Source organism: Varanus komodoensis, unplaced genomic scaffold (genome assembly GCF_004798865.1).
Source record: "Varanus komodoensis strain SLA01 unplaced genomic scaffold, ASM479886v1 scaffold1, whole genome shotgun sequence".
NCBI lineage: Eukaryota > Metazoa > Chordata > Lepidosauria > Squamata > Varanidae > Varanus > Varanus komodoensis.
The window spans coordinates 103,876,816-103,904,672 of record NW_025335268.1 but is presented as its reverse complement, the minus strand read 5'-3'; positions in this window follow the sequence as shown (position 1 = coordinate 103,904,672).

Genomic DNA, 27,857 nt, shown 5'->3' with positions numbered 1-27,857 from the left:
TGTGTGTGTGTGTGTGTGTGTGTGTGTGTGTGTGTAGGGCAGAATAAGGTTGAAGGAATGGGTTTTATTTCAACAAATTCAGATTTGGACATCAATCTACTGCACTTGCAGTTTCTGGTGAATAGATCAATAGTGGTGGTGGGAATACCAAGATAGATATCTCAATTGGCAATAAGGTGTACTTGTCTGGATAGGAATGAGAAAGTGCAGTACAAATTCATACAGTAGTGCTGAGCTTATATTTGGGGTGAACATAGACCACCATTTACCAATTGCTGAGCAATGAGCCACACTGAGCATCTAACCCTTATTTTATCTAGTCACCTTTTTATTTCCCAAAAAAGTTGGGAAAGGAGACCCCAGTAAATTGAGAAAATGTAAGAAAAGAAGTAGATTTTATTTGTATTTATTGAAAATATTTTTACCCCGTCCTATATGAAAAGATGTCCCAGGATAGCTTACAATAATCCCGGGATGGTTTACATAGTACCCCAAACAATGCAACATTATATTTCAAATCAATACATGAAAGGAGTAGGAGTGTCATGGAAATCATAACTCAAAGGCATACATAACTCAAGATAATACCCCTAAATTCCTGCCAAATGTTACGATTTTGATAGGGAAGATTTATTAATTGTATTTTTATCTACTGAAATGTTTTGTCAGCTTACCATCCCTGACAAATGCCCCCCCACCCAAACCCCAAACATAAAAAATATCAAACCATTAAAAACTAGATAAAATAGAAAACCCGAGTTCAGTTTTTAAAAAAGGCTATTGGAGTACAAATATATACAAACATGCACCCCCATCCCAAGATCTTTGGGGGCTAACATTACTTACAGGGCAAGAACACAGTCCCCTACTCAAATTTCAGCACTACCTGCTTTGATGGGACCGGCTCCCAGGTAAGGCAGATAGGATTGCAGCCTTAGTGGCAATGGGGGAGGGGGAAATAAATAAATGAACAAAACACTTTCTTGTGCTTGAAGTGTTCCTTAACCTTTAGAAAAATCACCTTTTACTCACTGTATAACACCCCCCCCCCCACTCCACAGCTCTGCATGGCATTATTTTCCATCCTCTGGTCACAAGCAAAAGAAAGACCTTTAATGTCAAACCCGGTATTGTATTTCTCTCTTTTCCCCTTCTTTCCAAAGGGATAGTTGACCAGCTGGCTAAGGCCCGAGACCTCCTGCTTACACCGGACACAGCATAGGACCGAGTTACCCTCTCGCAAGTTGTAACGACACATTGATTTTTAAAAAAGCTTTCTTTGTCATTGTGTGCACGCACACTGTGTCCCCACTGAACTCCTCATTCATTACCTGGCAGAAACTTTTCTGTCTGCAGCCACAGCGCACTAAAGCATTGCTCCTTATTCACACAGGAAACTGGCTGCCCCAGAGAGCTGTATGCTACTTAGTGGGTGGTCCAATACACCAGTGCAGCGGATTGAAACCCAACCTATATGGAGCCTTTTGTAATCCAATCTACCCCTTTCTCCGTTTTCCTTTCCATCAGCTTTAGCAAAGGCAGGCCTGAATATTTTCACAACCGTTTAGAGAGGTGTATGTGTGGAAAGGAAGTTTTGTCTTTAAACAAAGTATTTGTATAAATAGATCTTTGGGGACCATTGTGAGACTAGAATAAAGAGTCCATAACTGCCATTTGGATCATTTTACCAGAGTATTTTTTAAAAATAGCCCAGCTAAACACTTGTAGTTTTATATTTAGACTTTTACAACTGGACTTTTACAAGTTGGGTATATATTGTCCCCACAGATAGAACTATAATATTTTCAAATCTAAGGTGGGAATATTAGTGGTGAATTAAATGCTGCCAGGATTGGTGTCATCCATTTCTTCTCATTTGCAGAAAACAGGTTGAAATGAAATATAATATTATTTTTAATGTGATGAAGACTTTGAGCTGATTTTGCCCTCTCAGTTTTTTGTGATAATGAACAGACTGCTTGACTGTGCCCCTAAATATGGTCTTTTAGTTCTGTGAATGAAAGTTTTTCTGAAGTTAACTGGAAACGAGTCTAAAGCTGTGGTTCTACATATTATTTTAATATAGCATCATTTTTTCTTTACATTCTGCAATGCCCACAGAACAATAGCACTGGAAAGGGCCATTTAGGTCCAACATACACTGCTCAGTTTAATGCATCCCTGGCAGATGGCTATCCAGTCTCTGCTTAAATATCTCCATTGATGGGAAGCCTACCACCTCCCTAGGCAGTTGGTTTCATTGTTTCACTGCTCTGACAGATAAGGAAGTTTTTCTTGCTATTCACCCAAAATCTGTAACTGAAGCCCATTACTTCATGCCCCACAGTCTTGCTTGATGGAGAGCAGGTTGCAGCCCTCTTCTGGATATTCAAAAAGTACTATCATATTTTCTCCTGCACTGATCAAGTCTCCTTTTCTCAACAACAGAGGTACCAGTTCCTCCAATCCTTCCTCATACAACTTTGTGTGTAGACACCTGATCATCTTTGTTGCCCTTTTCTGAATGAATTCCAGTTATCCAAACCCTCAATGTGATGTCTAGAACTAAAAACAGTATCCAAGGTGAGGTCTAATGAGCTCAGAGCAGAATGCAGCTATTGTTTCCCATGAGTTTGAAACTACATTTGCCTTTTTTGCAGTCACATCAAGCTCCCAACTCATATTTGGATTCACTATGACTCCCAGATCCTTTTCATGCATACCGTTGCCAGACCTGCCATTCCCCATCCTATACTTGGGCATTTGATTTCTTTTGCACTTTGTACTTCTCATCCTGTTTTCTGCTCATACTTCTAGAAAAGGATAAAATAGGTATGCATTACTGTGCCATCTATAGCAATACAAAGGAGAAGTATGAACTTTAATTGGTTCATTATACGGTTGATTTGTGCACTCTCATGTCAACAAAAAAATTAATAACAATAAAATGTGAGTAGTATCACTTTGTAATTCCTCAGTAGATGGCATTGGACTCATTTGTATCTGGGTACAGTTAGAAGTTTACTGTTGCTGTTTTGTTTTCATTTAAAAGAGGCAATAAAGTTTAAGCCTTGTTCCCTGTTTGGTGCATTCTCTAAGACTTCCATGGCAGAAAGCAAATGACAAGAGTTAAAAGTCATAGGGAAAGGGATGCCTTGTAGGGAGCAACTAAGATTTTGGCAGGAAAAGACAAAGCAAGATCTCTCTCTCAAAAGGATCATCTTCTCTGGACAGGTGCAGGGCCAGACAGTGAAACATACCCAAAATGAAGCATAAGATGCAGAAAGTACTTAGCCAACATTTTTATGGACCTCTCCTTTGTCCAGGTGCTTTGGCAGCCCATATGTGAACAATTTTGCAATTGAAAGTGAAAGGCCGATTGCAACTGCATCGGAATCACCCAAAGTCAAGACAAACTAGGCCTTAAAGTAGGACTGGGCAACATTTTTGTGGTGGTTTGCTACTGAGATGGCAGCAAAATCCTTTTGCAGGGAGCCCGTGCTTATTCCCAGGCAGAAATGCACCTGAAGTTTCCAGAAATACAATTGTGCTTGGAAACAAGATGCTGTTCCACAAATTTTTGAGGTTGTTGTTATCTGTTAAGCATCAAATTCAGCAGTGGTGGTGGAGGAATAGGAGGAGCTGTAACATCCACTGGTGATAAGGGATCACATGTTTTAAGGAAACCACAGGAGTGTTAAAATTTGGAAGTGATGTTACTTTTTGTGGGCAGCCAAATTATGCAGGCTATTTCAGATAATTTCTCCTGGAAAGGAATTCCCTAAGAATATCTCAGTGGGGACCACCATCAACAGTAGCTTGCAACAAAGCTTCTCTCTTCCTCTGCTCCCCCAGTGTTACTTGTACTGTTGTTGCAAAATGAAGCAGCAGCAGCAGCATCTGTGTTCCCAGCCTGTCTACCATTCTGCATTCCCTGTAATGCCCCACATCTAGCAGAACTTTGTAGCATTGTATGTGTGCGCGTGCATTGGCCACCACAAAAGAATCCTGCAGAATATTTGGAGACAGCAGAAATGTGTTTTCAGAAATTTCAGCTCAACTTTAGTAATAATTGAGTGACTGAGTTATGGCAGCAACAAAGAACTCACTAGAGTGCCAACACCCTCTTCTCCTGTGTCAAGAATTGGTATTTGACACTTAGGAAAAAGTCTAATTTACAGCAGGATGATGATCTGCTCTTACCCCATGTGCATTCACTCAAATAATGTCTTCACTTCCCAGAACGAATGACTTTGGTGGCCTCTGACTGGACTCAGGCAGGGTTCCCCCTCTCGATTCCAATCAGTACAGTGGAGAAAGCCACATCCCTTAATCTGTAACGTAGCTTGTCAGTGTAGAGAATCAGTCAAATCATTTGCAAGGTTTTTGGTTCTCCCCTCGGGACCTTCTTTAAGCCATGCTGTGGTCTTGCTCCTTCCTGTTCCTTTGATCAGCTTGCCCCTCAGCTATGGACGAGAGAGGGCACTGCAGGCAAGCCAGCTGTCTTTGTTCCCCCCAGCTCCACTTCTGCTGCCAGCTGACTAGATTGATTCATATTCTTTCTAAGTAGCACAGAAGGTGAGCAACGGCAACTTCTTTCTTCTCAGTGCCAAACCACCTGTTTGTGCAATTCCACCGTTTCTTCCATTGGGTACCATCATCTAGAGACACCACCTGTTTTCCACGTCATCGAGGGTAGCTCATACTATGTGTTGTATTGCATTGAAGGCAAGTGCTCCTTTAACTCAGAATTAGCAGAAACAGGTAGGAGTGTAGATTTGTTTCACAACAAACAAAACAAATGGTGTCCATTACTTTGGAAACAAATAGGTTCCAAATGGCAATTGCCACATTCCCTCTTCTCCCTTCCTAGGGATGGCAGAAATTTAGTTGGTGCTTACTGAGGTTCTCTTCATTCCGGCTCAAAGCTTGGTCTATCTCACTTCCATTCTCAGTTGTGAGCTTCTCCATTCCCAAAGTGAATGGGAAAGATACACATTGGGAACACCTTTTTAAAACATAGGCACACACTTTTTCCCATTAACTTATTAATGAACATGCACATTTTCCCCAAGCGCACTTTGGAAAAAGTACAAATTTTTCTTAAGTATGTATTTTATGAACAAACATTGCAGGCTCGGAAATATGAGCTTCCACTGCAGAATGTGCTCACATTCCTGCTCACATTTGTGAGTGTGAACAGGATACATTCTGGACTTAAATGAATGGAAACAGAATTTCTGTAGGTCTCTATTTCTTCATAGAGCTATGTTCAAGCCCTTCACACCAATTGCAAAAGAAAGAGGCCCAAGGGAAACTTTAAAGCTCTAGAGATCAGAATCAAGTAACAAATGCACTATCCCATTCTAGAGTGAAGGAAACCATGCAATTCCTGAACTGACCTAAGCAGTTTTGGGGAAGCTTTTCAGGCCCAGCCTAAGACCAGATCTGGACAGTTAAGCTGTGTTTTCCTGTTTTCTTTTTAACTTACATTTTTAAGGCATTCACTGCCCCAGTTTTCTAACTGCCTCCAGTGTTCCATAGAAACCTAATTTGCACTGACAATTCCAAGGAAGTGGGACAGTCCTTTGCTAATATAGCTTGGATTGGGTTTTTTGCAGGGTGGCTCATCAGTTCAGGAACTGAGATGGTTGGATTCTGTAGCACCCATTCCCTGACATCATCTCATTTATTGGATGATTATGCTTTATCTTGCTACCCCTTCTTCAAACAATATCAGGAAGCCATACATGGTTCTTCTATCCCATTTCACCCATGCAACAATTTGGTGAGTTAATTAGATTGAGAGGTAATGACCACTATCCCATCAGCAGAATGCCATTTGACCTTTATCTCCCCAGACCTAGTCAGACATTCTAGCTGCTACTCAACAGACCAGTGTACCAAGCCATCGATAGCCTACCAGCTTACCAATTCTTACCATGTATTAGAGTAGAAAGGCATCTAAGTCTTAAATTCCCAATAGTAGCTGGTATTTATTTTATTTTACCTATTAATTATATTTCTTTATTTGATTTCTAGCCCACCCCATTGGCCACATGGCTCATGGGGCAGTTACAACATTTATTTATTTATTATTTATTCATTTACCCCATGTGTATGCTGCCCCAAGGCAAGGGCTCCTTGGGTGACTCATAGTGCATTATAAATATATTTAAAATACAGATAAAAATAAATAACAAACATAGTAAAAGTAAAATATAGTATAAATACAACCATATAAATAGGAAACAGGAGGAAAATAAACATAATGTAACCAATATCAATAACCAATAAAACAGTAAAACAGAAGCAAACCAATAATCCAATCTAAAAACAGATACTAAATAAAGAAGTCTTGACTTGGTTCCAAAAGCAAGATAAAGTGAGTGCCAGTCACATGTCCCTCGGAAGAGAATTAAACCATATAAAAACAATATAAAAACACACAAATCAAATAACAAAACACTAAAAATGTACCCACCTCATCTTAACAGAACTAATAATTCCAAAAAAGATATACCACATTCTATTAAGTTACCATCCAAAACAGATTAACAATTATAATATCAGCAAGATAAAAAAGGTCTTCACCTGGCACTGAAAAGAGTTTCAAGAGGGTACCAGGCAAACTTCTCTTGGATTCCATTCCAAAGTCGGGTGCCACCCTCTTTATATATGGCCATGTCATTAGTTTTAGTCTTCCATTTTCAGAATCACAACTGAAAAATGATGCCACAAACAAACCAAGAATGTGTCATCTTATATGTGTTGGGCTGATGACATGTTGAGGCCCCATAGCTGAGCCCCATGACAGCCATAAAATCTTAAGCTGCGTTGGATCCAGCAGCCCTGACATGGAAGTTGAGGTCCCTCAGAACCATCATTCTAGGGATTCTCAACACCAAATCTGAGATGGCTTCCATCAGCTCAGGCAGGGAAACAGATGGATACCTGGGTGAGTAGAACACCAACAGAATACCTGATCTGTCTAGACCAGCCAATGCAAGGGAGCAACATTCCAATTTGATGCTTGAATGGACAAAAAGCTAGAAAGAAAAGTAGAATTCCTATCGAGCATGCCAACTTCTCTCCCTGAGTGAGAGTACTAACTCCATACAGCCCAGTACTAGGATTATCAACTGATTAGACAGAAAACTGTTATCTTTGCTTTGGTGGCTCTAACACGGCAACCTGATCAGCAGAAACCAGTAGGTGATTTTATGGCATGGTGAGAAGCATGATCACCTGCTACTATCTACAAATCATGCAGTTGTTGAAAGTACAATAATAGACAAAAATGCCGGCACTTCTTCATCCAAATCCCAAAGGTGGTATTCTCCTACTCTAGCACCATTTAGTTTTGTATGATGCCCATGGATTTATGGATGGCCAAGAAAGAAACAGTCAACAGCCTATTTTTTTGATTCATGGAGCGTCAGCATATATGAAAATACACAGAGAGAAGAAAGAGAAAGGAAGAGAAACTGCAGTCACACACCTTTCCTTTTCCAATAGAAATGAATTTTTCTTTCCTTGAAAAGACATTGCCTTTAAGTGGGAAGAGATTAAAATAAGGCATTAGGTGATGAGATATAAAAAATGTGTCTTTTGGTGAGACAGAGAGAGAGGATGGCAAAGCTTTCATTCAGAGGAAGGAAAATAACGGCACTTAAACCCTCTGGCGTATAAACAGTAACTTGATTTTCTTTCCTCTGTAAAGGATTATTAGCTACTTGACTCTGCATGGAAAACTAAGCTCTAGCGTCTCCAGAGAAACTCCTGCAGCACCTAGGGATAATAAAATAACCTATATTTGAAAAGGCCCAGTTTAAACATGTGTTTACCTAATGTAAGATTACAATCCTGGATTACATGGTAACAGCTGCAAATACAAAATGTAAACAATGGTGTTTAATCATGCTAAACACTTCTGAAGCATGTCCATGAGTGGATGGGATTGGTGCTTAATGCAGAAAGGACAACTGAAAGCTCTTTCATCTGTCAATTGGCTCCACAAATAAAATGTAAACCTTTGGCAGAAATCACTTTTTTCCTGTTCAGCACAAGCCCTTCTATTCAACATCCTGCTTCCATGCTTCCCATACCTACCAATGTTTTAAAGAAGTAGGTTTTTCTGGTACAGACACACTTTTAAATTTATTTTTATTTTAAATTATTTAACTAATCCTCAGAACTAAATTTATTGAGAGGAATTTTAAGTAAACAAATAAATTATTTAAAGCACCCTCCAAACAATAAATATACAATATAATTAGCAAAAAAAACTCATAATACTAAAATTCAAGTACAAACAAATATATCTTTAGGGCCTTTTTAAAGGCAGTGATGGTTTCTGAAGTACACACAATGGCAAAACATTCCACAAATATCCCACTGCCAAAAAAGCCCCTTCCCATTTGCCCACCAGCCTAGTATCACTCACAGGTGGGAATGTGAGCAGGGCTGCAGGTGATAATACCAAAATGTGGCAGGAAGATACAGATAAAAGCAGTTCTTCATATAACCTGGGGTCAAAGGGATTAAGCGGACCTGGAAGCACAATGGCAAGTGTTTGGTGTAAAAGTCACATGAAGTTGCATAGCTGCCTTCTCCACACATTTAGGTTAGATGCAATCCATGTACAGTGCATTGCAATGATTCAGTCAAGTGGGGTAGGCAGGCTTCATATCAATGGGCTATCAGACCCATTATACTTATTTAAATAATCATTTGCTGTTCCTTATTTTTCTCCAGAAGGATGAAGGGACTTCTGTTTGGGATCTATGTGAAAAAAGACATCTCAAGTTTCTTGGAACACTTTCTGTACTTTAAGATATGCTTTTGGGCTGAGTCAAAGGGAGAATCTTTGCAGAAATTAGTAGAGATCAAGAAGTCTTAATTTTTTGATTCCTGATGGTTGATCTGTGCAAATGGCTTCTCCTGGAAGGAGAGATTTCACCATTTTTTCCAGAGGATAAGCACTGCATGCTTGCTTGCTTGCTTGCCTGCTTGCTTGCTTTCTCCTAAGGGCTTTTCATATTTGGGTGTTCTGTACTGCAAGAGACAACAGCATCAGCTGTGTTGCTAGACTAACCCCCATTTTGTATTTTCCACAATGTGGAGGTAAGAGGGGTACAGTCTGGTCTAGTTCCAGAGAAGAATTTGAGTAAGGATGTCCCAAAATCTATCCTCCAATTTCTTCAAAGCATTATCCCTTGTAAAAGAGTTTTCCCTTGGTCTGTTTCATTATCAGGATGTTCTTCCATTTATTTTTCTGGTGTATTTGAGTGTCCCTGATCAATGTGAGGTAGCTGAAAGTGCTATTGTGTATGTTTGCTTTCTACTGTGTATTTCTCCATTGCTCTGAAGGCTCTATAAAAAAGAGAAAAAGCTCTTGAAAGAGGAATTATCTTATTAAATTTTTTTTCCTGGGCTTTAAGTAATGTATGAGAAGCAGAAGAGGCTACAGGAAACTGAAGGGATGACAGTACAGTGAAATAAACTCACACTTCCACACCACTTCCAAAGTAAGATAAGCAGAAGAACCTGAACCGAAACCATGAGAGTTTTCTAAAATTTTCTTCAGTGTTGAATTTATTTCAAAAGCAAATTATTTTCTTTGAAATGGAATAAGAGTGGTCAGAGGAAATGTGGAAGAAAAGTTTGGCACAGCACTATTGATAACACAGGGGACTAAGCTTGCCATCAGGAATGCTGAAAACTTCCAGGAGGTAGAAGAAATCTAAACCAGGCAGGGAGAATGGCGAGAGTTGTCCAAGAGCTACTGTAAACTTGCCAGTTAAAGTTTTTAAAAGTATTTTATGAGTTACAAGTTAAAAACTTCTAGTGACCATATTGGTTAGAACCCATGGTTAAAAGAGGCTTAGAAGATGACCCCCACAAAAAAAATTAAACAATAAGCCCTATAAATGAATATGAGGAGAAGGAAGATACAAGAGTATAATTCTCTTAGGACATAGTAATACATAATTTATTTGCTTGTTGCAATGCAATCACAACTAATTCCTTGTAAGTATTTAGGAAGTTTGGTGGGTTGGATTTTGTTTAACGTTGTTTTGCTTCTGCATTATAGCAGTCACATTATCACATCTAGGACAGAACACCCTTCGTTCAAACATTTCTTCTCTCTTTTTTTCCCCTTTTCCCTCTTTTTCACTAAGGAGTTGGGATTTTTCTTTTTCTTTTTCTTTCTTTCTTTTTGTTACCACCATCCAATGTAATTTCACAATTAGCCTACAGCAAAAATTAGTCCTTTATGTAGATTTATACATAAAAATGGGTCTGGTGTTGTTGGGACTATAGTAAACACTTTTAAAACAGATGTAGCCTGAGGTGAAGCTATTTCTTATGCTTGTGTTTAGAAAGCAAAGGATAAAAATGTATAAAATGAATCATTCCAGAGCGGATAAAACTGAAAATGCCTATTAAAATTTCTTTTTATCTACAAGCATGTGTGCAAGCAACTCATCATACTGTTACTTGTCACTACATGGTGAAATGAGATGTAATTAATTTGACAGATTCGTTATAAGCCACGATGGCTAGCCTATGGTTATAGAGGCTTGGGGAAGGAGAAAATGCATACATGGCTTAGGATAGATTGCTTACTGAGGCTCCACTTCTAATATTTGTTCCCTATGAGTAATCCAAATGACTTCATTCAGATCTTCTACAAACTAAGAGGGGCCATGCCTATATTTACAACAACGCAATATGCAATGTTTTGTTGCTACCCCCAACCCAATTATTAATTTCAAGTGGTCAAGTGTTGGGAAAGAAAAGCTTGCAGGATACTGGTGAAACTGCAAGGTACACCAGATATTTGTAACAGGAAGCCCTGACATAATGTTCTTCTTGCAAGCCTAGCCTTGGGTGGAACTTAGTTTGGCTGGAGGCAGTGCTGTCAGTATAACTGATCTCTGGCCTATGTAATGGTTTGTCCATGATGAACCAGGAGTATAGTCTGGATCAAGGCAGTATTCCCACAACTTTGTCCTGATCCAAATGGAACGCCTATACCTGGTTTCTGAATGGGTTTGTTTCAGAGATGCTAATCATGTAACATCAGCATAATATGTGGCTCTGTTGCCACAGAGCAGTGAGGCCCCTGGCTCTACACATCTGCACATTACCTTCAGGAATCTTTATATAGTAACACTTGAAGATCACAGGAAGTTGCTTTGCAGTCGCATCGCACTCTCTGGCAACAGCTTCAGAAAGGGTAGGCTTGTGGTTAAGCTGAAGGTCCAAGTCTGAGCTTCTCATCATCTCGTTATTAAGAAACTATGGGCCATTTGGATTATTAGGAAACTCGGGTATGTGCACAGGTATACATTGGCATATGAGGACTAGTGACAAAGTCAATTTAATCTTGATAGCATAAATTAAGACATTAATCATCCATTATTTGAATGTCTTGAAGTTCTTTTTAGGGATACAAGCTATTTCTAAGAAATATACACAGTTATAAGCCACACATACAAATCCCTAGTTAGATCTTTGCAAGGCTATTGGTGGGAGTAGTAAATTGTACATTTTTATTCTTTAAAAATATGTTTAAGATATTATTTAATGTTTATTATTTGACAGCAGTCTGTAGCACAAATAAAAAATTATCCAAAAACTCATACTTTTAAAATATCAGCAACTCACATGTTCACTAATTTAGCGAATTCTATAATTACTTATTTGGGAGTAAGTGCTGTTGAACTCAATAGGGTACATTTCTGAATAGATGTGGGATTAGTTTGTAAATAAAGCCCTTTCCAAAAGGGTTCTTGTGGATTGGACAGCTCTTCAAATGAAAGAAACCTTCAAACAGAAGAAAGTCCTCCGTTAAGTAGGACACTTGGACACTACACTATTTAACCATCAGCTTCAAAATCAGAAGTGAAACATATCAGATATATCAACTTAATTAAATGGACACAGCATAGCTATGAGTGTATCTTAGCTCAGACAATGGCACTGAAGATGTATCAGCCAATTTCACTCAGATAAATAATCCTACTAACAAGAATGATCACTCAAAATCTTTGTCACTCTTATCTGCTCTGCATTCCATAAATCACCCACTGCCCCATCCAGTAATTGCCGAAAGGAAATGTATTCATGTAGCTGCCATAAAACCATTATACCCTTTCAGATGTCCATTAATGCCTCTTTTGGAACCAATAGCTTCTATTTGACCATTCTGTTAAATTGTTTGCCCTTCAAATGGAGGTTCAGTAAATGATTTTTTAAAAAGACTTCTGTCCCTTTATCTGACATGGATTTAAACAACCAGGGAATTTACCGACATAGAAATTGTCAAAGAAGTACAAAGGGCCAAAAGAATGAAGAAGGAAAATAAAGCATTAACTGTCTTATGGGGATGACTTTTCCACAACAGAAGCAGAACATGCACATTTGCCTCTTCAAAGAAGGATCAGAGCTGCATTTTATCTTTTTTTTTAAAGTAGTGCTTTTCATGTTCTTTTAGGTTGACTTTGAATCCAATATTTAAATTCTAGATATTTTTGTTCCCAATTTCTTTTTCTTTTTTTGGTCATGACCAAATGTCAATGACACCTAAACTAGCTCAGAATTTAATAAATATATATATGTTGCTTAAAGTTCACTACAGATAATAAATGACTCTTCAGCTGTAAACAGAGCATGCAAGCTATTGTATTGCTCTATACTAAAGGAATTGAAATATGGCTTCATGTGAGTACTTACCAAAACCTTTCAGGCAAAATCTCCTAATAAATATACCTAAAACTGAACATACTATACAAATTTCATTTTATTAGTCATCCCAGTATCATATAGTACTCAACCCAGGGGTTTTATTAGTTAGAGGAAGACTTCATTTGCTTTGTACTTGGATAAATCTCAAGTTTCCCTTCAAAAAAAATTGTTGATGCATATGGTGACAATGGCAAGAATTTCCATAATGCCTCCAAATAGCTGCTGATTTTTTACTTGGAAATGCCCCAGAAATTGCATTACCCTAGCATATTCCAGGGGGAAAAAAAGCAAGTGGCTGTCATTGTTCCGCTATAATGCCCACCATTCCCAATATTCTGCAGGCAGGAACTATGGCCATCAGAAGCACCTGCTGTAATCAGCTCCATCACTTGTCAACAAGTTCTTCTACATTCAAATAACGCAAAGAAGGAAGGAAGGCATACAAATACAGTACACATTTGTTCTTTTGAGCACTTTTGTTGGAACAGGTTAAAATTGAACTCAGGGTTCTCATTCAACTTTTACACATATTTCATAATGAGTGTGCAACCCAACCAGGTACTAAAGAAGCACACCCAACTACTATCATAGCAGACATATAGCCAAAGTTCAGAAGCTGCCATAGCCCCAATTATTTGCTTAGGGTTGGGGGATGGATGAAGAGTGGATTGAACGGAATATAATTTGCTATTTTATTAATCATGTTCTTAAAATTTGTATACGACTTTACACACATTCACTCACATCTTTAGAACAGCACAAGAGTTCAATGGTAAATGCTTGTAAGAATCAAACTATAAGATTTAGTTTAAATAAGTTTTAAATAGTCTTTAACGTGATTTTATAAAGTGACAATTAAAATATTTTAAAATGAAATTGCTAATTTAAATTCTGAATTTTTGCCAAAGCTTTGGGTATGTGCAAATTACAGTCCATAACTAATATAATATATCCAAATCTGTTACAGAGGGCAGTTATTAAAAGCTTTAAGGATCAGCAACAAAAGCTGCACTCTGGATATACTCATTGTCCTAGAGGCCTAAACATGAACAAACCTGCTTAGCTAGTTTTGAAGCACAGGCAGTTTACACAATGCCAACTGGATAATGTTAGTTCCTACTCACTGACACAGGGATGCACATACAATAGCTTGTATTTTTAAACTAAGAAAATAGGCGCTGAATAAATTTATACATTTGCCTTCTCTAAAAAAAAAAAAGTAATTTTTATAGGCTATTCTAAGAACAAAAGGTACTGCCACCAGCCAATCAAAATTGTGTATAGCCAACTGAAACCCAAACAACGCTGTGAACAGCTGAATCAGCAGCAAACCTGACGGATAAAAGAAGGCAAGAGATTGATTTTCACATAAGTTTCAGTTTCTACTTAGGATGGGTAGAAACATTGCTCTAACTTTGTTACTTTCATGTATCAGTACTTGGGCTACACTAAAATCTTAGTATTTTTGTTTACCAGTTAAAGAGTGACTCCTTGACTAGGAAGAGTCAACCTTAAATAATAAGGATAAAAATGAACAGCAGTCACATAATGCCCTTTGTATTGTTTTATACCAGTACAAAAGAATTTTCTCAACTTCAGAAAATGAGAAAATGAACAGAATGAATTCTATAAAGTTAGTATTCACATTGGCTGCAATCCTATGCACATTTATTTGGGAGTTAGTCCTACTGAAATCAATGTGGCTTATTGCTGAGTACAAATGGGAAGGTTATATTCCTTTACTGCTAAAAATCACAGGTAGTTCTGCCAAAATCATAATATGGGTCCAAAACATCTTTTTCTTTCAAAAACGGTTTGGATGTGATCAAAATGTACATTTGATTCCTGGGTGCTCCAAATAATTGGGTATCGCTTGTTTCTGTGTGTGTTGGTAAAAAGATGACTCTGAAGAGGGCAGCTCAAATGGAGCATGGCTGCAGGGAATTTTCCACATAAATCTCATATTTCTGGTGAATTAAACCACAAAATTCAAATGATAACAAACAGCTTGCAAAATAAACACAAAATAAATGTTTTTCACACAAGCAACATGGCATTAGCCAAGTTCCTTAATGTGGCTTCTTTTGCCAAACACCTTGCTTCTCAGTAGTGGTTTGGAGGTCTCTTGATCAATCAGCCCTTTGAGGAGTCATTCAATATCGCAGGGAGTGTGCAATAACACACATGCCATGGTAATACCAGCCTTTTTTTCCAGAGCACTGACTGGTTTTGAGAACTCAAGTGAAAATATTTGCTTCACTGGTAGCCAGATGTTTCCTGCACTAGCAATACAGACACACACAGAATTCTTATTTTTCTTCAGTTAATGATGTTCTGTGGCTGCAGTTGGGGGATCTGATAATTTTGCACATAGTTGCAGACCTATTCACAAAAAGTGTAGTGTTCATTATATTAGTTCCTGTTGATCCAGGCTTGGGCATTAGTGGCTAATAGCATCTGATTTGTTCTTCTCTGAATTGCCCTCATGGCAGTTTTTCTTCCAGCGAGTAGGCGTCAGTTTTTTGTTTTTGTTTTAGATTATTCTTTGTTTTGTTTGCTTGTTATTATGTGCCATCAAGTTGTCTCCAAGTTATGGCAACCATAGGAATGAAAGCCCTCCAAAATGTTCTATCTATGACAGCCTGCTCAGCTTTTCCAAATTCACATCTGTGGCCTCCATTATGGAGTCAATTCATCTCTTAATTGGTCTTCATTCTCCTCTTCTGCCTTTGGCTTTTCCTAGCATAATTGTCTTCTCCAGGGAGTTTTACCTTCTCAAGATGTACCCAAAGGACAACAGACTCAGTTTTGTCACTATTGCTTCTAAAGAAAGCACTGGATTGATTTGATCTAGGCCCCACTTCATCTTTCTGTCAGTCCATTTGCAAAGCTTTCCTCCAGCACTGTTTCAAATGCATCACAACCCAGTGTTTCACATCCATACATAGTAATTGGAAGCACAGTAGAGTGGATGATCTTAGCCTTGGTCTCCAGTGAAATATCCCTGTGCTCAATGCTATTTTCTAGTTCCTCCATTGCTGCCTTCCCAGTCTTGGCTGCCGTCCCCCCAGAACTAATGTTTGTGAATTTTGTAAATGGTGCAATAGTTGGTGAAATAGCCCATTAAATGTCTAGACTGTACCACTCCAAACTACTTGCAAGGTCTCACAATCCATGTCTTTCCCTTTCTCCACAAATTCTTTGCTCATAGAAAATGCAGCATCAGGGATAAGATTCCTGATATGCTACTTTGCTTTGTGCAGGTAATTCCCACCCCATATTGAGCAAAATTCCATTCCAGTCTATGAATTTGCTCCCAAGGCAGTCTCAAAATATCCTGCTATTTTGTTGTGGCTTCTTTTGTCACTGATTCCTGCATCCCTAATTGTTGCTGGAGTTGCTCCTGCTGAGCTGCTGTCACTCCACAGTGCCTTCTCTGTTAATGCAGAAGCTACGGAGTAAAAGGTGGTTACTTTATACTTTAAAAAACCCCCTCTATGTTATACCTCTATGCATGTGGCTGTGCTTGTTTATATATGGCAAGCCGTTTATTTTTTGCATGCCTGTATGCTAAAGAAAAGCATAGTTGTGATGAAGTTAGCAGGACGGCTCGAGCTTGGACAGGGTAAGGTACAGGGCTTTTGCTGACTTGTTGGAAGTGCCCCTTCCAAAACTTCTCTCCCACCAAATGCCAGCTTGAAATATACAAATAATAAAACCTGTCTGCATGTCTGATTTTAGTGCATAATTACATCCTATAAGAATGCCATGAAGTGTCAACACAACAGGAAGAGGAAAAGACTTCAGCCACACCTTTTGGTGTAATTCTTCAGGTCTGAATTTGATTTGATTTCCCTTGAGAGCTGCAGGATGAACACAGAATGAGTTCTGAGCTCCCCTTGGTTGCTTCTGTGAGGTATTGTGATTCTTTCTTTTCAGAAAAAAAAATCTACTCTTGTTGAGTGGCATACAAGGGAAAAAAAACCCTCCTACTAAGAGAACTAGGACCTGGGGAGCAGGAGCAGAGGAGAAGCCGTTGCGTCTAAAGTTCAGAAATAAAAAATGACTTTTTCTTTTGAGCTCTTGTTCCCTGATGTGACACTGTGATCAGTATCAAATGCTCGGTGGCAAGGATTTTTGTCAAGCTTTCTGCACTAAAATAGATTTAACCTACCAGTTGCTCTTTGTGGATTTAACAATGTGTGTGACAATAAAGGGCTGCCACTGCTATATTGTTAATACATGAATAGTCCCAATTCTGTATAGTTATCTTGACTTCTGTAGCTTTCCTGTATGAAATGTTTGGCTCCATCTGCACAGAGAGAAGCTCCTTGATACATGCCGTGTTATTATTATTATTATTATTTTAATCTAACACAACTGGTGAATATGCAAGGGTGGGTAAGAGGAAGGCAAATTAAATATGGTTGGGTTTTTCTTTGGTACATGCCATGTATTTTTCTCTGCTAGAGGTCATTCCTCAGTTTATATGGTTCCTCTTGCCTTTCCAAGATCTAGTGAGATGACAATTTGCACCTCTAGGAGGAAATCTTTCCAGGAGCATAGCAGACTTTCTGTATATACTAAAAAAAAGCCCAATATAGAGGCTCCTAAGGGTCTGTATTAATATGAACACATTATGGACTGATACACAGGTTGCTATACTTATTCTAGAAATACTATGCTTATTCTGTCTTATTCTGGAAATCAGCTCAGTGCTCCCAGGTCAACTGAAAGCAATGCAGTTTTGCTACCATTATGGTGACATTACCCCTCTCCCGGATAAGGACTTCAGAAAGATATAATCTGAATGCCACCATAAACTCCTGTTTTGATTGGGCTGGCATCTGAAACTGAACCGTTCCCTGGGCCCTGGAGCTTTGCACTCATTCGAAGTAATCAGATGGGCTTTGGCCATTTGCTTTCAGTCACAAGCTGCAGTCCGCCCCTTCAGTTTATAATTCACCTATGCCAGGGAGGCCATAGATTTCCCTTTGGGAAAAGATTGAGCCAAAGTAGGAATTTAGCACTTCTGCCCTTTCTGTCATCTGTCAGTATTTTGAAATCCATCCTGAGTAGCTGAGGACTGTTTCTGTCCTCTTTATTTTACTATGTTTGCATCTGAACTAGGTATATGGAAGGGAATCCATATGAAGGTCTGTACTGAGGTGTTGCATTCAAGCAACAGACCTCAAAGTTTAAGTTAAGAGTTTAGGTTTCTTTAAAGTACATTCTTCAGTGTAAAGCAGTTCATGGAGTAACTAGGATTCTGTGGTTTCTTTAGTTTCACAATAGTACCGGAGTGTACTATTGCAGTTACAAGCATGACAGGTAAATTGACTGCAACGTAATTTGTAATGTCCTTGCTGAATTAAAATTCTAATGTTTTACATTCAAATTAAAGCCTGTTATTATGGGATTTTGAAGTATCCTTGAATTCGGCTTGAATCTTGGGAATGTGGCATGTGTAATATGGATTCCTTTCCACCTTGAGCATCCCATTATAATGTGACATGAAACATTCTTCTCAGATTGGTTATTATCACATGTGTTTAGCTTACAATAGGAGTGGATCAACACAAAGTCACCTCAAGAAGAAATGATCCAAATTTTGCTTTCAGATGCAGATAGTTTTGTTAACTGGTTCCTATGGCAGCTGTGAAGTATCCATGTTTTCTGTTTTCTGTTGTTGCTCCCCAGTTGTGGAATAAGTTCATCAGAGAGACTTGCTTGGTACCTACTTTGTACCCTGGTGCCAAGTGAAGACATTTCTATTTGTCCAGGAAATTTAGGCATTCTGTTGCTGTTGTTTTGATTTCTTTAGCACAATCCTATGCAATTTCATACAGAAAAGGGGTACAACTCCCAACATGGCGCATTCTGCTTGCATAGGATCATCCCTTTATTATATTTTAAATCCATGTAAGTGTTTATCCATTCATTTAAAACTTTTATATCCCATTCACCACTTTGACATCTTGGGATGGCTTACAACAAAGAACAATAAAATAGCAGAACAACTCAGCAACCCCAATTAAAACAAACTAAACATTAAAATAGTGGGAAAAGAAAAAGGTTTTATCTAATGCCAAAAAGAATAAAGCAATGGCGCCAGGCGAATCTCTCTGGGGAGCATATTCCATAGATGGGGTGCCACCTCAGAGAAGGCCCTTCTCCAGGTAGCCACTCTCCTAATCTCCTTCCAGGAGGGGTGCTGGATCAGGGCCTCTGCCCCAGAACTCAAGGGGCAGGAGGGCACATAGGGAAGAAGGTGCTCCTTTAGGTACACAGGACCCAAGACATTAGGGGCTTTGTAATCACCAACACCTTAAATTGGGCCCAGACTCAATTGGCAACCAGTATAATTGATAGAGGACCAGCATTATATGCGAGTACCTGCCAGTTCCCATTAATATCCTGGCAGCTCTATTCTAGATCAGCTGAAATATCTGGACCATCTTCAAGGGCAGCCCCACATACAGCACATAATTGTTGCTAGTTTTAACTTTGGCTTTTACTTCTGATTTATACAGTAGTTTTAAACTCTTAAACTTTTACAGTGCATTTTGTTGTATGATAGGATTTTCATTGTTGTGAATCAGTTAGACAGCTTTGACTATTGGTTGATATAGAAAAGCAATAAATAAGTGAATAAATAAACAGGTTCACTGAAGGTTTAATAAAACCGTTTGGTCCACGTGCGCCACTAATAGAAATTTGCAGTTCATTTTAGAAACTAATGTAGCTAAGGGCAAAATCCAGTGCTGTGCAAGTGGAAGAAATTTCTGCCTCCCTGCTTCTCCTGCCCTCCAAGTCAGCAAGATCACTGATTTCAGCTATCAGACCATGGCTGGAAGACAAAGAAGTTGGGGCAGGGAAGCCACCTATCCCTGGGGGCCCATCTCCTTCCTTCCTTGTCCCTGGATGGCCTCTTTATCCCTACACTGTCTAGGGGGGCATAGGATTGCTCTGCCCTTCTGAGCATGTGTAAAGATTATGGAGTTTTGCTGCTTAGTTATGCCAGATCTGAAGGCTATGCAGGTACAGAAAACATTAACTAAACTGTAATTGAATTAGGTGTGATTAAAACATGTTTGTTGAACCTAAGTTAGGGCTTGTTAACTCTTCAAGAATTACAGATATACTAGATTTGATTTAAGAAAAAACTTGGGAGTTTCGGCAGCAACACTAAATTAGAATAGACTTTGCAGAACTTGGCAACTGATTTGGGAGAGTTTTTTAAAGGACTGAATGCTGCAGAGCTTTCCAGTGGTTCTATAAGCAGCTGTTTATAGTAAGCACATGCATTGTAACTGAAATCAGCTGTATTTAAAAAATCAGGTTAAGGGATGACCACTTGGCTTAAGACCAACACCTCCCCTGCTCCCACAAACAAATACAAAATGGTACAGGTGGTAATTTGAAGATCTTGGGAGACTAACAATAAACGTCCCTTTTTGCCAGACAAAATCTTGGCTCCTAAGATTCAGGGTATTTTCTTTCCTTAACAATCAGTGGACTTATTAAATCAGAGCTGCTGGGGAAACGGCATTCAATTAAGACAGATCAGAAGAGAAAGCTATATAAATATCTGCCTATATTATATAGAGTGCTGTAGCTAATCAATCCCCAAGAACAAAGAGCTTGGCTTGAGCTGAGAAGCAACCCCTGCCAAGTGAAGGAGTCCTGCTGAGGAAACGCTAGCAAACAGTGCTATTGACAAAAAGATGTCTGTGAGGTAGAGGCCTCTCCCACCGAAGAAGTTGAAAACAAGGCTTCTCAGCCCTCGAAGCAAATACCATTCCCTTGGCTCTCAGAGTCTACCGTAACTCTAAAGGTTCTCAACTGCCAAAGCCAGCTGAAGGGACAGTGGTTCTCTTAACTGAGGGAGGAGGGGGAAAAAAACCACCCTTATTGATTATATGTTCAATGAAAGGTCAAGACTCCCTTTGAGGGTCACCGCCATTTCAACAAGCTCTCCTCTTTCCTGAGCCCTTTTTCTTTCTGTCTTATTGCAGAGTTATTTTTTGCCAGGCTCTCCAGGTGGACACCTGGGGTAAAAGTGAGCTGCAAATGAGCTAATCATCATTAATGCGTTGACAAAACCTGCCAGCCCAACATCCCTCCTAATGGCTGACAAATGTCAGGGTGACTTGTATGCTTTTTTTGTTAATTGAATTGGTTAATTAGGTCCCAGAGGCCTGGCTGCTAATTATTAGCTGCAGCAGAATATGAGCATATCTATATGTGTATGTATCTATAGAAACAGACAGATATACATTCACACACTGGTACAAGGAAGAGAGAGAGAGAGAGAGAGAGAGAGAGAATGAATATGAATATATGGGGGAGCTCTGTGCATTCATGTATTCCATTTTTGTTGTTCTTTCTAGTCAGTGGATCTACCTTTGCTTAATTCCTGACCTGCCAAATGCTACTATCTTCTTGATCTGTTTTTAAAGATGAGGGATAGAGAAACTCCAAATCTGCCTCTGCCTCTCTTTTTTTTTCAAGGGGAGCATCTGCTCAGTCAGCTTCACATTCATTAATTATCAGCCAATTAGTGGAATAAAAAAAGCCCTCCCAATTTGCATCTTAATTTGTTACTTTGTAAAGATTTTTTTTTTTGTATATATAAAAAAGTTAAATACTCCCTCCGGTTTGTGAACTGCAGAAAGTGAAAAGGGGGATGGCAACTTCCCACCAAGAAAAGGCAATTAATCATTATACTTTGCACTTCTGTGAAGGCTTTTATCCCCAGATCTCAAAGTGCTTGGCAAAATTAATTCATTAAGCCACCTGGCACCCTGGGGAGCTGGCAAAGAAGTAGTAAGCTCCTCGGGGCAAGAAGTGCCTTTGTGTGTGTCTTGTACAGCCCCAAGGACATTGCTGGCTTATTTTTAAAATGAAGAATCCACATCTTGGTTCCTGTTTTATTACCGATAAACTGAGGCAAAAGGAAAACTAAGCAACTTTTGCCTTGAAATCTTGGTCCAACTGGTCAAGACAGAATTTGTCATCAGGGGTTCTATTCCCAAAGTCTTTCTCTTCCAGTAGTCTTATCCATTTCAAAATACACCACTAACTTCTGAACTTTGTTTTCCATGAATGGAATGGACATCATCTTAAAGGCCAAAGGATCAGAGAGCTCTCCAGTCTTAGAGATGGAAACTGTAGCTCAGAGTCTCCCTTCTCCTTCCCTCTTTCAACAAGCATAGGAAGAACCAAGCTGGCTACTCTCCAAAGCTGAACAAGTGACCTGGGAGAGGGATTAAAAGAAACATTTGGGAAACAGAAAAGCCAAAAATTGCCATTGATTGAAAATGGATACTGGGGAGTGATGATTAATGTTTTTGGTAATTTCAGTTAACTAACCAAAGTCTTAACTGATGCCAATTTGAAATAGTATATCTCATAATATATTAGCCAACTGGCAATTTGAAGGTGTATTGTTCTTATTATTTATTTAGGAATCTGTATTTACAGAGATTTTGCCCTATATGCAATGGGAAATGCCTCACATTCAAGCTGGATTCCAAAAAGGAAGCAGTATTTGAGATCATATTACAAATATACATTGGCAACTGGAACTCACCAAAAAGTTCAGATTAGCATATGCTTTAATATATTACAACAAAGTCTTTGACCGTGTAGAAGCTATGGGTGGTCCTGAATGGAATGGATTCTGATGCATGACTTGTATTGTTGACAGGAAACTACTGTTAGATTAGAAAGGGGAGAAACAGGATGGTTTTCTACAGGCAAAGGTATCAGACAATGGTGTATTTTATCTCCCTATCTGTGCAATCTGTATGTAGAACATATCATATGGAAAACTAGATTCAGATTAGAGAAAGCAAGAGTGAAAATTGGTGGAAGATGCATGGATAATTTAAGCTAAGCAGATGATACCATATTATCGGCAGAAAGAAGTAATGAAGTGAAATGATTCCTCATGGAAGTGAAAGAAGGAAGTGCAAAAGCAGGATTGCATTCAGAAAACAAAAATCATGACTACAGAAGAATTACAGAACTTCACTGTCAACAATGAAGAATTGAAACTGTGAATGATTTTGACCTCAATTCATCAATTCAAAAAGAGACTGCAATCAAGAAATTTGAAGGTTGAGACTTGGAAGGGCATCAATGAAGGAACTAGAAAAGGTAATCAAGTGTAATGATGTTTCACTAGAAAGCAAGACCAAGATCACCCACACTATTGTATTCTCAATGTATGGCTGAAGAAAGAAAACTGATGTATTCAAATCATGGTACAGGAGGGCTTTGTGAATACCCTGGACTGATAGAAAGATAAACAAGTGGAAATCAAGTTAGAACTTTCCCTGTAGTTCTGTAAGAAACTGGTATATTTTGTTGAAGATCACAATAGAAACCCATTAAAAAAAACAAATGAGTAGGATAAGCCACTTCTCCAAGGCTGCATTGGATAAGCATGAGTCTCCCATTCTGTAGGATTTCACCCTTCCAAGGTACAACCTAAATGTTTGCCAAACTATTTAATAGCTATTACTTAAAACATGTTTTTATTTTTTCAAAGTTACTTCCTTACTATACTGTTATTGAAATTCTAATGTATTTACATTGACAAATTCATTATTTATTGCCCTTGTTGCCTTAACTGGTGATATTTTTATATTTTGCAAGTTAGCTCTTGTGAACATTATTTTAATAAATAAACACACCCTTAAATAGTCCTGTGGTTGAATTTCAATAACTATTTCATTTATTTTCTGGTCTTATTATGAAAACCTGTCATTTGGGTAGCACAAATATTGAGGAATAAGCATAACAAACACTTCAACTGGTAAGCAGTTTTCACCTTTCACTATCATATAAATTATGATCACATAAAATAAGAATATAAACCAGGAATAGCCAAAATTTCATGCCCTCTGAACCCCAGACATTCCAATGTGTGGCACCACAAATTATGCATACATTCAATATCAATATTATATTATATTAATATTATGCTTGCTCTATCACAAATGATTAGAAAGAGAGAACTTACAACCCAGACTGGTTGGAGGGGTGCAGGTGAGCCCTGAGCACAAGGATGAATGGCCTTGGCAAGACCCGCAACATGGCTCCAACCCCTGCAAGGCAGCCACAAATCTCTCAACAAGGAAACTGTCTTGGAAAGATGCGGTGTATTTAGCCCTTCCCTTTTGACTAAAGAGCAGGGCAAACACTTTTTTTAATGTCCTGTGAAAAGGTCTTGGATGGGTCAGATTTGGTCTCCTTTTCTAAGTGTGGTATACAGAGCCTTACTGAATGGGTAAGTCTCTTAGATTGTGCCTATCTCCTGGGAAAGAACAATACGGACTGGCATCTTGTCCTTCTCCGTGTCAGAGTATCCTCCTTTCTTTTCTCTCTGGCCTGGAACTATGTTCCTTTCTTTTGGCCCGAGCATCCTCTCTGTCCCATGCTTCTTCAGCAGTCTCCTACCTCTTTTCTCCTGGATGCTGTCCACATGCAGGAATTGACCAGTCTGTCAGCCTCTCAGAGAAGATGCCAGAAGCTACAAAATGCTTCAAGTCCTTTGCTGGCTCAAGAACCACACTGGAACTGTCAAGAAGTCACATGTAGCTGCAGTGTCATAGCTGGGCCAGTCCTGATAATACAGGGCTTGATCTAGCCAGTTGTATGCACCTTGAGAATGCTTAATGGGCACACGGAAAGTAAGCAGAGACTTCTAGTTCTTTGTAAAGACCTGATGCACTGACTGACCATGCACATTGGCCTGGGCAGAGAGGTGAAATACACTCTGTTATGTTCTATGGGATCTCTCCACATGCAGGTGTAATGGCTGGTTCACCGCTATATTGTTGATAATTAATATGCTTCTCATCTTTTTCTGAATAGAAACTCAGGCACATTTCCTTACACTTCTTTGCTTAAGGACAGTTTGGCTTTGCACTGAATCACATATTCCAGTACTGTATAGTCATTATACTTCAGCTTCTTTTACTTCTTCTAGCATATGACATAGCAAGTAGTTCAAAAGTTCCTGCAAGCTGCTGCCAGGTCACATTCAAAGAGAAAATGTCTGAGAAACTGGCAGGTAAGGTCTCCAATACATTGGCACTGTTATAACTTGACAGAGGCGATGAGGGGCAGATGAAAAGTGACAGCAAGTAGAAGAGGAGTGGAAAGGGGAAGAAATATGGTGAGATATTAAAGGCATTTTATTTCTGGATCAAATTCTTCCAGAGTGAGTAACTTTGGCAGAGACCTATGCGCCACTGCATCTCTGTAAAAAATGCCTTATGATTAACAGAATTCACTGCATTAACTTGAAAAGTTAGCACTGCTATTGTAGCAACACTACAAAATAGTATATGTACAGTTTTCAATTTGAGAACTCTTTGAAAGCTTTAATGCATTCACTGTTGTGGTCTTTACCCTGTGAAGTAAGTCACTGCTGTTCCCATTTTACAGATGAGGAGTGAAAGGGATGAAAGACTGTGACCTTCCCAAACCCATAGAATGATTTTGTTCACTTGCAATGCCAGTCCAGAGTATAGGGTAAATATGGGTTGTTGAGTTCTGGGTTTTACATGCTAACCTGAAACTATTAGTTAACTATGAAAACTCAGGAAGAGAGCACATGTTGGTGAATATGGCTTTTTCTAACTTGGGTTGTTATGTACTATCCCAGAACCATGGACTGTTTTACCAGGCTAGAAGGGTGGTGGACAAAAGTGGTAAAGAGTATGATTGTTATACAGGACAGTTTTATAGGATTACCAAGGCCTTTGGGATATGTGGAAGGAGCACACAAAGGAAGAAAATGCATCACTGATGCTGTCCTATACCTTAATGAGAATTAAAATGCCTACTTATTTTGGATGGGGTGTCTAGAAGGAATGTAACATTAAGATGAATTCCTAAATAATGAGTAATTTGGAACCTTGGAAACTCTGGGTGTTGCAAACAAGATATAGTATAATATATCTTTTCCTTATTTACACATTTTTATGATTGTAATATTCATGATTTTGAGAAACATACTATTTTAATGCTTTTTTTCCCTGAAATCTTCAAAGCCTGCCCTATGTGGACTATGTATGAAGTGATGGTGGAAAAGGAGGAGTCTCTGCACTAGAGAAACCTGCACCTACCCTTGGTTCTTGCTTGCAGTCAATGTTATTACAAGCCATTCTCCTGCTCTGTGTGATTCTGTAAGCACATGAATATTCCTAGAAAATACTATCCACAGCCAGCCCCCCTACTCTTTGCTTTTAAAGTGTGAATCTGGAAGATGTGCAGAGCATCCACAGTGGAAGGCATGAATGGGCTATGGCTGGAATCACTGAAAGGCCTGAGTACAGCCAGCAAGGAAAATGTGCATGCCACCACTTGTTCATCAAAGCAATACTTAAGTTCATCAGGGCTTGTTTTGCAATCAGGAATTCCAAACATACTATATTTAACTTGCAAACCAATTAATTTTTATTTCAGTGGAATCAGTACTTAGGCTGTTGTTGCTTTTTAAAAGCTGATGTAAAAAAAAAAACCCCTCTTTACAGAGCCACAATAAATGACAATTTCAGCATCAGGTGAGCTGATCAAGACTAGCCTTTCTATAACCAAGCTCCACTGCCCTCTCTGTAGTAGGCCAATCTCCCATTGGCAGGCCAATTATTTTACAGCCTATTACTACAGTTTTCACTGGGGCTATAGGGCATATCAAACCCAAGTAATGCATAAAACAGTAAGAGCCACTAATTACTTCAAATGAATGAAAGGTTAGGTAATGAAAATACAGACCAGACTAGATGTGAGAGTAATTGTTGGACTGCCGTGAATGTGCATCTGTTGTTATTTTGTTGCTGTGGTTGGTGTTTTAAAAAGACATAAATAGTTGCTTTGGGAAATCCCGAGAAGGCTCAGAAGTATGCAGAGTGAGTAAGTGAATTGAACTCTTTCTTTTCCAGCTGTGGGCACTACAAAAATTACTTCTTTGAAGCAGTGTTAGACATTTCAAGGGAAGCCTCTGCTAGTGTCAATGGAAATTTCCCATGGAATGCAAAAGAAGCATCCTAGAGGAATATTTGTTAGGGCTACCCTACGAAGAGAAAAGAGTAAACGCACCACCCTCACCTGATGATCCTGACCCTATTCACGGTTCTCTATAGCAGTTTTTTGTGAGTCAAACTCTCCTTCCACACATCCTGTGGCTTACATCGTTTCTAAAAAGGAGGACACTGTTTGAATCCATACAGCTAACATCACATCTAGGGCAGTCCTAAGTGGAAATAAAGCCATCTTTGCTATTTTCTTGTAAGTTCAGTGAGCAGAAATGCATGTGTGGGTTGAAGGAAAGTGTGGCAGAGGAGGAGGAGGAGGAGAAAGACAATGTAAAGCAAGTTTTCTCTTTTCTCCCATGCTGCTATGACAATTTGTGCATGACCCCACTATGCTCATTATTATTTTGGCTAATGCTCAGCTCACTATTTAATAAAAAATATGAACAGGAAACTGCTGAAAGGGGTGGGGGGACTGCAGTGGTAGAATGAATCCTAAATGACAATGCGGCAAGGAGTTCAGGAAGCACCGTCTGTTTCCCCCACCTCAAAAGTTTTAATCTTCTCAGGACTGTGAATATTGATTGCCTGCACATTGACATGCCACCTGCTGAGGCTCCTTTAGCTATTGATAACCAATGCCATCCCTTCTAAAGTTCAAAAACGGACAGGCAGCTTTCATGTTTGTAAACAGTATTGATCTGCATAAATAAGCTCACTGTTAGAATGCGGGATTAAACAAGGACAAAGATAGAACATTTGCGAGATTAAATCCGGAAACAGTTAATTAAAAGCTGAGCGGTAAACCCAAGCTATAGACAGCCGCCAATTAATGCAAATGTCTCTAGATCTAGGAAAACATTCCTCCCCACCTCATATTTTCTCCCTCTCCCCCTTCTCTCTTTCTCTCCCCCCCCCCCGCCACCACTTCTTCCCAGATACTGCACCTTAAGAAAAAAGCAAGATCCTGTGTTTTTAAGGCTAGTGGCTTATTAAGAAATAATTGGTGCCACGTGTTTTATAGAGCTGAGCTGAAGTTTATCAGAAGAC